Source organism: Lagopus muta, chromosome 8, assembly GCF_023343835.1.
Source record: "Lagopus muta isolate bLagMut1 chromosome 8, bLagMut1 primary, whole genome shotgun sequence".
In the NCBI taxonomy this organism is placed as follows: domain Eukaryota; kingdom Metazoa; phylum Chordata; class Aves; order Galliformes; family Phasianidae; genus Lagopus; species Lagopus muta.
In genome coordinates, this window is record NC_064440.1 from 4,985,775 (window position 1) to 4,999,332 (window position 13,558).

Below are 13,558 nucleotides of genomic sequence, written 5' to 3' on the forward strand. Positions count from 1 at the left end.
CATAAAATGAAGATTGAAGGAAATGTGCCTTGACATTTTGGAGAATGTAGATTTATATTTGTTCTGGTTTAAAAGCAAGCAGAAGCCATGGACAAGGATATTAGGGGTAACAGAGCGACTCCATGAACTGACAAGGACTAAAAGCTATGATTGGAAGGACTTTTCTGGGTATTAGAGAAATCTCAGGTCGTGCAGGAGCTCTTCTGAGAGCCCACCAGTCACCTCAGGACAGCAGATCTGCCTGTGGCACAGAGAGGTGTCCAAGTCCAGGGAGATCACTGTCAGATACATCATGTACACTGTTGTCAAAAAACCATGGAGGTCTTGTGTGGCTGCAGTCTGTGGTAATTGCGTACCAGTATTCCTAGTGTCTTCTCTCCCTTTCTTCTTTGCAATATAGCGAATGGGATGGAAAATAAGTCCAGCTCTTCTGGGTGACCAGGAGAGGACCACAAGAGTCCTAAATCCACTTAGAATGCAAAAGGAATTCTGGAGGCAGATCATGGTAGTGTGCTTTGCAGTGGGCATGTTCTGAAGAAAATACCTTGGACACAAATTCCTTTAATATTTCTATCATGCTGAAAACACAGTGATGCTCCCTTGTTGGCAGAATATCTTTCCTTCCTGCTAACAGCATTATCTTATTTAGATATGCTGAGTTTGACAGCAAAAAGCTGGCATTTTTGGTCTTTCTAATATGTTTGTGTATCTCTACAGATGTACAGTCTTTATGCTCCTCTGTAGAGAAGCTTAGCAGATTTTTACAGTGCCTTATTTAAAAGAGAGCACATTCCTTTTTGTGTAGGGTTTGCTGTAACTGATTGCTTAATCTAAACCTTGCTAATGAAGGCTAAACATAAATAATGCTAATCTGGAAGGAAAAAAAAACAACAACCGGATATGATTAGGCTTCTGTTGAATACAACAGCAAGACTAGTATCCATTTTCCTTTCTCTTTAGCTACTTGCACTGTAATCTGAATATCAAGATCTTAAATCCATCAGAAGCCCAGCAGGCAGCCCACCTTTATGAGCAACTTTACCCTTAGAATAGAATGAAAATGGCTATTACGAGCCATCAGGGGATGGGCAGCCCTGCAGGCTCAGTGTGTTTAGCTAATATAGAGCAGGAGGAGGTGGAAGTTCTTGAATTTGTTTTTGTTTTAAATGGCCCCTCTGCTTCCCAAGGAGCTTTATTGATGGGGTCTGAAAGAAAGCTGAGGTCAACTCTTTGTGTTGATGAGTTAGTGGAGAAATATTTATCTGAGGACTTATGAAAACTACTTAGCTGTAATAATAATGTCAAATTGCTGTTAAATGTGCTTCAGGAACTGTCATTAACAACATAGCTGTACAACCTAATTCTATTTGTTTAAATAAAGATCTCCTGAGCTCACATTATCCTAGTATATATTTTAAAAGCTTGCCTGCTGAAAACAGAAAACTGGAGACAGTAGATTTTGGATGATATCCAAACTTTGTTGTATCCATTCTGTACTGTGAGCATGTGGAGACGGTGATCTCAACAGGGCTTTATGGACTCTGTAAACAGTAATACTATAGGATTCCTTTTTGCCACTCTGATGCAGCTGCAAGAAGAAATCACCTGCTCCATCTCATCATGGGAGTCATGGCAGGAAAGATTTATGATGGCGCAGGGGAAACTGCCCATTTCCCTCTTCTTTTTTGGCTGGGTAGGGAACTGCTCTACAGTGAAGACAGGAAGCTTACAAAGTTGTTGCCTAAGGACAGAATGGGAGGCTATTAGTGCAAAAGATGCTTAAGACCAAACCCAGTAAGAATAACATAAAATAAAGAATATATTAAATAAAATGAAAAACAGCGATAGATTTCATTTACAAACATCCTACTTCATCTATAAAGCAAAGATCCAAAACTGTTCTGAGAGCAGACATCTCCAAAAAAGATGGAAGAAAAAGATGAAAGTGCCTTATATGCCAGTCCCACTGCAGCACAGGTCTCTCACTTGGGATTTTGTAGCCTGGCCATCATCCACTTGAATTTCAATTGAAATCATCTAATGAAGAGGGTTATCTATGTGCTTTCTTTGAAGGACTGATGAATGCTCACTTAAAAACAGGATTGTGTGCTAAAGGTAGAACGGTGCTTTCAGAAGAGTCATTTTGCATTTTTTATGAGTAGGCTGAGGTTAGACTATCAGCCTTGTGATGGGGCTGAAAGACCTCCTCAGCTAGGAGTGAGATGAAATGTATGCCTCCATCTGAGATGTTCTTGGTGAGGACACCATAATCCCTCCCTCTATCTTCAGTCCACTCTTCAGAACATAAGATTCATTAAACCAGGAAAACTGAAAGTGCTGCCCCTCAGAAAGCAGGTGTAAAAGAATCATTGCAAAAGGGATGTAGAGTAGAAACACTTTCTTGGTATCAGGGATATATTTTTGCATAACGCATTCTAACAGAGATTACAATGGTTTGAATCCCAGACAGAATAATTTCTTTTAAAATTTGATTATATCACCTGAGGGAAAAAAGAAAAAGATAATTTAAAAATAATATTAAGAATTAGCAGACATTACAAAGGTTAATTGACGATGTAGGAAACTATTCAAACTGACCTGACACATCAATTATGCATTAATATCTTATTTGTCTTAAAACATCTGTTTCCATATTTTTTTTCAATAGATCTTATGAAATTAGCTTTTATTTCAGTGTTCTTGCAGTCTGGATCATATCTGTTTTGTGTTTGAAGTTTGTTTCTTGGATGAATTTGAAGAACTCAGATGTGCAATTAATACTAGTATCGATGGGCTAATTTTAAAGAGACAACACAAAAGTGCAGTTCATAACAGTGGAAAAAATAACAGGTGAAAAGTGTCTTAAGCACCTACTTCAGGCCAACATTGCCTGGAGTGCTCCTTTGTGCACTCAGAAACCCTGCAAGAAGCACTTTAGACCAATATATGCAAAAAGCACTTGTATAAAACCACTGAGAGGAGAAGATAAAAATGGCAAATACCATAGCTATTATCTGGAATAATATGTTTGAAGTGGAGAGATGGAAACTTGGAGGATCTAGAAGGAAATGTCAGGATTCAAATGAAATGCTTAGCTGGGAAGATGTTTCTTTTCAATCTGAAAATTATATCAGCCAGTTACCTCTCCCTTCTGTGAACAAAACAAAACTGAAATTCTTAGGAGATGTTAAAAAAAAAAAAAAAAAAAAAAAAACCTGCAATTTTCTGATTATTACTTTGAGTAAAATACTTTGGCTATCTCATATTCAATTTCTTTACCTAGTTTCTGAATTCCTTCACTCTGTATTACAGGTGACTGACAGACCCTGGTCCCCCACTGGGGCAGGACTGACCTACATGGATATTTCTCTGAGCAAGGAAGGAGACATTTCCTAAAAAACTGTGTTCAAGATCTGCTTTCATTTGAACCTATCCTGAAGTCAAAGAAGTTAATGTGGCTTCATCTGAGAGCAGAATTTTGTCTAAAATCTTCATTACATGCCAATTCCACGAGGATAATTCATAGTTAAGGCCTCTGAACACCTTTAAAATAATCCTCTTTTGCTTCATATAATGAATAGAATAGATAGGGAATTGCTTTCCCAGACTTTCTGAGGAAAATGAAGCAATGTGTTAAAGTTTTAACAGCTTTTATTTCTCTTTTCAGATCTTAACCCAGTATCAAATATTAAAGTCCTAGTATATTTAAGGAAAGCAGAAGTTGCTGTTATAATTAATTTCCTATCTGAGGGGAAAAATAAAAGTATTGCTAGCCCTTTTGGAAAGAATGTAAGTAATCCTTTAAAAGAAAAACAGAACAAATGTGTACACATGTACAAAAATCTTTCTTTTTTCCCTTAAGCCTCAACTACATTTGTTGTACTTTAACAAAAAGATGTAATTTGATTTGAAAATGCCATGCCACATTGAGAACATGAAAGTGCAAAATACATTTAAAACATAAAACTTCCAAATTCCACAATCTACATATACTCTATGTGTTGGGAAACAGGCCGAGGAGTAAAAATATTTGCTGATCACACAGAAATTTCTACCAGATCTCCACCTTGCTAAATAAGTATCTAATTTCAGTCCAAGTAAGTGCAGGCTGTGAAGTTTAATGCAAGTAAGCGGCCGAGAAATACATAAAGTAGTAGAAAAAGCTGACATCAAAATATCTAATCAGCTATTTGCTTTTCTTTCAAATACACCAGCTCAGTTGCAGACTTGTAGTGATCACCTGGAAGAGCATGCAGTGATTTCATGAAATCATACTGGAAGAGGAAAAGGATGATTTCACAGGTGGGCAAGAGAAACATTTGTGAAGAAATATTTTCCCATTTTTTGTCATCAGAAGGGCTACCATTTCAAGAGTTTGCCTCCTTAGGGATCCCCCTTGATAAATGGATACCATGTTTGACAAATGGCTCATCTCCATGCTCCAGGAAGGGGTGAAACAGGATGAGCTCAGTGTATTTGTTTGGGGTCCTGGGAACAATGCACTCCTTTATGAAGTTTGGGCTGGAGGTATCCCTCATGTGTTGCCAACATCAAGCCCGAGGATTGAGATGGGCTGATGGCTGATGACTCAATTTCTGCAACCACACACCCTCGCTTTCCTCATCTAGCAAAGATATGTTGCAGGACGAAGAGTCTTTGAATTAGAAATCATTGTTTGTTTGTCTTGAAGGATAGAATTTTGGAATAAATAACAAATTCCAAAGAACAGAGCCATCTCTTATGTATGCATTATATGAAGAGCTTTAAAATTATGATTATGTTCCAGTTTGCTTAGACTTTCAAAAAGTCAATGGAGACATCTGGTGCTTTTGCAGCTAGATGAGCACACAAAAATACAGTAACAATAGGAAAAAAAAAAAGGAGAATATCCAACAATTAGGCCACAGCTGGAAGCAAAACGATGTCTGACATAACCATGACATACCATGTCACCTGTTTTGATGTACCCTTCTGTACACTGTAACCTTTTTTTTTTCCTCTCTCTTTTTCAACTTTATCAAAGATTCATTTAAAATACTAATGTTCTTCACTCTATTATTTGAAGTTAAAAGAAACATATGGTGCTTTGCAACAAAAGATAATTAGATTTCTTGTCTGCCTTCAGTATTATGGTTTTTAATGCACTTTAATGGAGTTTACAAATAGAATAGGCAAAATTAATGATAGAAAAGGTTAAGAGGTTTGAAATGAGAATTTCTGAATTTCTGGGTTTGTTTCCTGTCTTATGGTCTATCTACTGCAGCATCCTGTGCTCCTTCACTTCTGCTTCAGAAGAATGATAAATTTTTTGGTGCTGGAAAGAACAAATCAGAACAGTATCTTCCTCCTAAGCACTGCAGATAACTGCAGCATAGGACCTAGAGCACAATGCTTTGTAGCCCTTTCATTCTCTGTTCGATGTTACAGTCAGCATTCACTTCCATCCACGCCAGAGATTAATCGTTACCTTGAATACTTCTACGGTTGTCCTAAGTGTAATGTCTGAAATGAGTTCAGCAAATTACATATGCATGGTGCAAAAATGAGTCCATTTTATTTTATATTTTTCCTTCTCAAAGTGATGCTGACAATGTGACTGAGTAATAATTTATAGTAAGATCATAAGAACTGTAAATAATCTGATCTGTTGGCATACTTCGCACATACAATGTGTAGAGATCTTGATGCATCCTTTTCAACTCATAGGAGGACTTGAGTGAGAATGGTTTGATGCAAGATGTGAAACCATTGCTTGTGCATCTGCTGTGCTCACTTCAGTCTGAACAGAAAGGAAACCTGCATGTGAGGAGAAGAAAGTAAAATTCTCCACAAACTTACTAAAACTAAATCGTGGTGATGTTTTTACATATGACATATATTTTTGGGAAAAGAAAAAAAAAAAAAAAGAAGAAAAAGAAAAGAAAGAAAAAGTAACTGGAAATCTTGTTTTTTGTATTTTCTAAAGCATCTGATGTGATACATAGTAGAGAATTATTCAGGTAGAGAAGATGTTGATGAAGTCATCAGCTTGACATATGAAAATGCAACATACAGTATTCAGTAGGATTCTGCCTGTAAGCCACTCTGTAGGGCATTAGAAAAACAGCAACTGCTGCCTTTTTTCCAGTGAAGATGATAAAATATTTAGGCTACTGAATGCATCTCTGAATGCTGCCTGCATTACCTGTTGTCTATCTTCAGATAAGACAAATCTAGGCTGGAATAGGTACAGAGAAGGGCTAAAAGATTAGTGGATGAGAAGAGCTTGTTTACAGTGAGTCATGTCTTTTAAAACATTGAATGGGAGGAGGTATAGTTACACCTGGTATTTCATTTTCTGAAGTGATTAGTGACATAACCTTTTCAAATCCAAACTCAAAAATACATGGGTCATAGTATCAAGGTTTGCATTCAAGAGGAGCAGCTTTCATTTGCAACTGGAATGACAGTGCATCACAAGTTTTGTTGTAGGAATCAAATATGCTTTAGTCCTCTTTAAAGGAAGGCAAAATACAGCCTTGGATATATAATGTCTTCCTTAAATTCAGTGTGACCTCAGCCTAAATTGATTTAATCATTAAAATAATATTCTATCATTTCCCTTACTTCTTTACTGATTTCATTTTGTGAAGAATTTTGCATTATTTCTGCATCAGCATGTTAACAACAACTGTTTTATAAATTTGTAGGACAAGCCTTTAGATCTCTGGTCTTCTTGGCTAAGAGGACATGGATAAAGTTTGTTTTTTTTTTTAAATTTACACAATATTTTAAAATATGAACAATGCATTGGCTATAGAATTTTATATGTCTTCATGTTTTTGTGCAGATTCTCAGCTGATAGATTTACATTGCACTTAACTCTGGGTAATTTTATGTCATTATTCTCTTACATAATAATATGAAAAGTACATATAAGGCTTTTTTACTAAGGTTTACAAAAATTCTTTCTACCAAGTATGTGATTTTTAGTCATTAATGAATCCCAAGGTCTACTTATGAGGTGTTGTAGGCAAAACTACAGGATTTCATAATTTTCTTGGAGAACAGTGAATAAATTCAAGGCCGTTTGTAGCCCATCTTAGTCTACATTTAAGATGGAAAAGATTATTAAGATGGAAAAAAAATTATTACAGAAGGTCTTTAGAAATGGATAAAATGAGGGGAAAAAAACACCCTGATCAATTAACCAATTAATAATAGCATTGAATTTAAGCTTTAAACTAGTACAGGCTCCTACAGAATAAGTCATTGCATTCAGTGTATCCTGAACTATGCATAAAGAGAGAAGTTCTGTGGATGACCACAGGGATACATATGTATTTCAATAATATAATTGTCTTATACAGTAAGTTACATTGTTCTTAATGCTTCCACAAATATTTGCATGGAATAATATGACTGCTAATCACTAATGATTCCCCAGGGTTTATGTCTTTCCCAGGCACTGATTCTCCAGAAGGAGGGGGACAAGAACACAAGTAAAGAGGCTGTCCCACCTCCTGCAGAATGAAACTGTCAAATTCCCCCTTTAAAAACAAAGAAGAAATCAGGAGTTGGCAAGAAAAAAATAAAAACAACCAAACAGCTCAGTGCTTAAAATGGCTGTTGTGGAGACCTGGTGACAAGGATCTTTTAAAACTTGATTGAAAGAAAAAAAAAAAGGAAAACAAACATATCCACCTCTTGCCAGCACAACAACAAGGCAGCCAGGTTTGTTTAAGCTGAGGAATGGGCATGTTTGTCTTCAACCCTTTTGAAACAGGTGACAGATATTGTGCCAGAAAAAATTTACTGACACAATTATTGTTTCTTCAAGTCAGTGTTTGACCTAGACCTAGGGCTAAGGGTGTTCACTCTCCTAACATAATCTCTAGACGTTTTTTCCCCAAAGGTGAGGAAGTTTGCTGCAAGAAAAAGAGTTGAACTGCAGAGACCCACTGAAAGTTTACAAGGTGGAGGCAATCCAGGGCTAAAAATATTTGAAACCCTGTTCTAGCATGTGTGCGTATCTGCTTCAGAGTCAGAGCCTGTTTGCACAGCCAAAGTTTGTGTCCTAACAGTCTGCTCGAGACCAGTCCTTCCTTCTGCTTTAGCTCCTTTCCCCTGAGAGGCTGCACTTCTTTGTTAATTATTCTTTCCTCATATACTTAGTAAACTTCTGACCTCGTTTCATCCACTCATCTAGGAAGAACGTAGTTAGAAATGTATATGAGAATCCTCTAAGATTAAGTAACTCTGACTGCTACATATTCTCTAGGGAAAAGGGACAGTACACTTCTTGACACGTTTTCCACTCAAATGAGTAATGCTAAATCTTTTCCTTGTATGTCCTGCATGATTTCATGTTGCATTAATAATTCCAGATACATATCACTGATGTTAGTTAATTTTTTTTGTTAAATATTTGAAGATGCCCCGGTTCTCCTCTACCCTGTTACCATTACTCTCTTTTCCATCTTTCCTTCTCCTTTAGTGCCTCCCTCTCCTCTCCTGTATATGGAGAATGATAGAATAAAGTATCTGCCTAGCAGACATTCTTTATGCTGAAAATAAAAATTCACCATAGATCTTTCTGATGTCAAAGATGGACTGCAGTATATTTTACTGTAATTGGTTTTGGCTTCTGTAAAGAAACTTTCTTCCTGTAACAGAAGTAGTGGCTTCAGTTCAGTTAGGTCAAAATATTATTCCATTTTCCTGTGTTTGCTTGTTTCTTTCCACCATTGCTTTTAAAATAATTGAGAGTATTGCAACACTTCAGAGCATTACAATAAAGACAACTGAAGTGGGTGCAGATTATCCATACCTCTTTAGATACTCTGAATTGTGCTGGAAGAGCCAAACCTTTGGACAGAAATACATTTGCATGACTCAGCCTTTTGATAAGTACTCCATCACTAGATACTTAAAAAGAAAGAATAAAGATTACCATCTGACTCACTCATCCATGTTTATCTGAACAAGTGAAATGAAAATGTACAGTGCTTTTGCACCCAGAAAAGATTTCATTCTCACTGACCTCAGTGTCAGGGATGGTTATGGAGCAGATAATCATGAGTGAAATCACGCAGTAAGTGTGAGACAGCCAGGGGATCAGCCCAGCCAGCATGTGTTCATGAAAGGCAGGTCCTACCTGACCAACCTCATGTCCTTCTATGACCAGGTGACTTGCATGGTGGATGAGGGAGATGCTGTTGACATAGTCTACCTAGACCTCAGCACAGCCTTTGACACTGTCTCCCACAGTATTCTAGAGAAGCTGCAGCCTGTGGCTTAGACAAGTGTAATATTTGCTTGATGGCTGGACCCAGAGCATGTGTTTGGTGAATGGAGTTAAATCCAGCCTGGTGGCTGATCACGAGTGCTGCTCCCATGAGGTCAGTATCGGAGAGAGTCCTCTTTAATATCATTATTGATGATCTGGATCAGGGATTGAGTGCACCCTCAGTAAGTTTGCAGATCACACCAATTTGGAAGGAAGTGTTGATCTGCCTGAAAAGAAAGGCCCTACAAAGGGATCTGGGCAGGCTGTATAGCTGGGCTGAGGTCAGTGGGATGAGGTTCAACAAGACCAAAAACAGGGTCCTGCACTTCAGTCATAACAAACCCAGGCAACGCTACAGGTCTGGGGCAAAATGGCTGGAAAGCTGCATGGAGGAAAAGGATTTGAGGATGTTAGCTGACAGCCAGCTGAACATGAGCCAGTAGTGTGCCCAGGTGGCCAAAGAAGTTTCTTTTAAGGTAGTCAGGAAAACTAGGGTCCATAATATCCAAACAAGTAAATAAAACTTGGTGAGGAGCATATGACTGAAAGATTTTCTGTCAAGATAAAATGATAAAAAGCCTATATAGAATAGACCAACACCTCCATGCAGCAGCTGAGGTCATTGATAAGCAGTGGAGAAAAATACAAGAGGAAACACAAAGATATCTAGAATTCTGTATAATTGTTTATAGGATTATCCCTTGCAGCAAGGGATATATGGCAACAAGGATTCCTAAAACTCTTCTTGTCCTGTCTGAAGTGGTTAGTCATAAAGATGAGCTGGTTTATTGTTCGTTTTTCAAAAACAGCCCTTGTTGAGAACCTTGACATTGCTCCAAGTGTAAAACTGGACTCTGTTTTATTGTAGATTATTCAAAAGCATGGCTAATGTTTTGTGAGTATAGGAAGAAAATAAGTGAAACTTTTTAAAAATGCAAATGTCAAGGGCAGCCAGCTGATTTTGCAGTGGAAAGATTTGAATAGCAAAATCCTGCTTGTCCCAGAAGAGCAATTATGATTTATTGATATAAGCATTTAAGAGAAGCTTAGTCATAAATCCTAGCTGCAGTCAATGACAGTGAGCCTAGATTTAAAGCCTGACTTCTTGGTTGTCAGGGTGAATAATCTGAGGGCCTGAGTTCATGGCAGCAACCTTAGCTGGACGGTTGTGATGTATTGGCTGGCAACCCTTGAGGTAGAGCTGAGTTTCCATTTAAACTCAGTGCTAGTAAAATCAAGTCGTTCTCCAAAAATGTGTGAGTGATTGAGAACTGAACTTTTGTATTCCAAAATGCAACAATGGTGAGTATTTGACAGGTTCAAACTACAGACTTGCAAACAGAAGAGCTATAGTTCAGGGAAACTTTCAGAGAACACAGTAAAATTGGAGATGCGATGTTCAGCATCTTATGCTTGTAAGATCTGCCAGTTTCAGAGGTAGAGTAAAAAGATGCAGAGAAGATATTTGTGAGTGATGGATAGAACAGGGCCTTTTTCTTCTTCGTTAAAATGTCTGATGTTGAACATGAAACAAAAGAGAGGATTCAGATTACAATGAAACAGATTGTGTCTGTGCCAAAGTAGGATCAAAGGAAGCAGTATATTCTCTTGGAAAGCTTTTGGTCTGGCAGTTGAATAAAGAGGATATTTTTCAAATAATTTCTTTGGAAAAGAAATGCAGAATTTGAGCTTTATCTTATATGTGACTCAAGAATGTAGGTCTTTTACTTCTTATTCTAGATGAAATCCTGTTACATGGCTGCCTTTTGAAGGATTTAATTGCTCCAAGGATTCACGCTTTCACAGTATTCTTCACCTCTTAGAAATCACCGTAAGTCCTACTTTAGTAATGCTATTCTTTGATGAGAATGTATCACGACCTGTGTAAAGTGGGTTAGGACTTTCCTCATTCCCTTGTCATCACAATTGAATTCTGGCCAATATAAATGTCCTGTCTTATTGGCAGGGACCAAAGAAAAATCAGACGCACTGAGAGGATTGCAAATGAAGGACTTTTACAGCTAAGTAAGTAATAGTTTATTCTTCCAAAAACCAGAATATTTTGGATGAAAGAGATCAAGACACCAGTTCTTGGCTGCTATTGCTTATATTATGTCTGTTTTGTGGGTAAACAATAGCTCCAAACTCTGTTTTTCCAATAAGGAGATAAGTGTCTTCTGCTCTGGTGAACAGTTAAAAACATAGAGCCAGAAATGTGCTTATAATTCCCATGAAAAGTAGGATGAAGGTTTCTGAGGGCTCACGGAGGTCATAATAAGAAAGCAGCACAAAAAAAAGTAGTTTCAGTTTTTAACGTCGTAGTTCTCAGTGTGCCATGTGCTACGTATTTCACAAAGCGCTTGCTTTCATTCCAGCAAAGGTTTCGTTTTGTTATTATTATTTTGCTATGGATTTCACTGGAGCTAAGATCACATTGCAAAAGATAGTGGAAAACAGAAAACTGGAATTTCCTATGCATTTCTCACACTAATACTAAATACCTTTTTAGGTAAAAATATGTATTTTGTTTTGTTTTCTTAGGCTTATTCTAAGTATTTCCTCAAATTTATTACTTCTCAGTTCCGCTTTGGTTAACGAGTAATTCCACTTGCAGATCAGCCTGAAACACATTAAATAAATTAGAGGATCCAATTTGCTAGATTACCATTTTGAAAACATTCCATACTTCTACAACTACAAAATAAAGTTTGGATCCATTGTTTATTTTATTTTGTAGTGCAAAGCTAATTTGTTATTTACTGGAAATTTATTTTCTTTTGAGCAGATTCAGAGAGTTTCCCAACCATGCCCTTTTCGTTTTACACTGTCATTGAAATAAAGATTCAGTTATTACATTTCCATATTCTGGATATAATTATCCATTAAGCAAATGAAGAATAAATGGAATTGGAGAGACAGAGTGTATTTTTTTTTCTAGAAATCAAACCCTACCAGAAAGATCCTTTCATTCTCTTTTTTTTTTTCCTATGAATAAAAAATGTATTTGTAGTTCCGCAGAAGTAACTGCATGATGAAGAGAAACACATTTTGATGTTGTTATTTTCGTATTGTCGTGGTGCCAAATGACAGAGCTTTTATAATATTTGTGAGTCAGTGACTGTACAGAACAGTAGTTCCTGTTGATTAATTGTATTAGACAACAATATGAGCAGAGGTGAGAAAGCTGCTGCCAAGAAAAAACAAGACAGCAATGAGAAATACACAAATAATAAATATCTAAGGATGCACTGATACACATAAAACCATGTAGATGCCAATATATTTAATGGCAATTATGTCAATTTCAGTGAGAAGTAAGCACGCCTTCATGTTGACAATTTGAGTAGGTGAGAAAATCAAGATATTATGCTGGATTGCAGACATTGAAATCAAAATCTCTCTCGGAAAAAAATAACATAGAGATCACTGGAGTAAATATAAATTGTGCATAGATTTAAACCTTCAAAAGAAACGTCCTTCAAATCTAGGATAAAGTACATAGTAATGGCTTTGTGCCAGTATAATTGTTTCGTCTTTCACCTGGCAGGTCCAAAATCTTGAGGTCAGGTTCACAGCAGAGCAGGGCCTGTGATTTCAGTGTTGCAAGTAGGGAAATGAACTGGCTTACTACAGTTCATTATCCATATACTTAAAGCTTTTTGAATATCTCAAACCAAATTCTGTCTTGAGAAATATGTGCGCTAAATCCTGATGGGTTTTTTTGTTTGTTTGTTTAGTTTGAACTTTTTTTTTTAAGTTATCTTACCTATAATTTCATCTCCTTTTTTGTTTATTTTACTTACAGAAACACCATTACCCGTGTATAATCACAGTTGACTTAGCAGTGATGGCTCAGGGAATCTGTTTAAGGAGAATTTATCAGTTCTGGGTAAGGCTCTGAAATTGTTCCTTAATTGGATGCTTTAATACACACCAAACCATACAATCTGCCATTGGCATCTTTTTCTCTCGCAGAAATGGAAATCACTTAAAGCTTGCTGGCCATTCAGGCAGATGGACCACCAGCAGACCCAAAACACAGCCACTGTTTTGGTGCAAAATCACAGTGCAACACTTAACTCCTCCTGCAGGCAATCTGTGAGTCAACTTGAAATGGAACTTGAAATTGTAGAAGGGAAGATCCCTGTGCTAGATATGTAAAAAAAATGCTTCAGCTGGCAGACAAAAAAAAAAAAAAAAAAAAGGATATTTTAAAATAAGAGGAAAAAAAAAAGACTTAAAGGCCAATTGAGAAACCAGTAAGGGAAGAAAACTAAGAGAAGAAAACTT

General features: G+C 36.9%; 1 long non-coding RNA gene across 3 annotated transcripts in view; it reads left to right on the top strand.

Moving 5' to 3' along the window:
- Positions 1–13,558, top strand: part of LOC125696573 (uncharacterized) — a 30,376-nt gene that overhangs the window by 14,714 nt on the left and 2,104 nt on the right. The window contains exons 3-6 of one of the 3 annotated variants that reach the window (XR_007378417.1): positions 3,313–4,302; positions 11,009–11,099; positions 11,235–11,293; positions 13,074–13,157. This is a non-coding gene — a long non-coding RNA (uncharacterized LOC125696573). Of the gene's footprint in view, positions 1–3,312; positions 5,890–11,008; positions 11,100–11,234; positions 11,294–13,073; positions 13,158–13,558 lie in introns of those variants that run through there. The other 2 variants (XR_007378418.1, XR_007378416.1) reach the window with 2 other exon arrangements.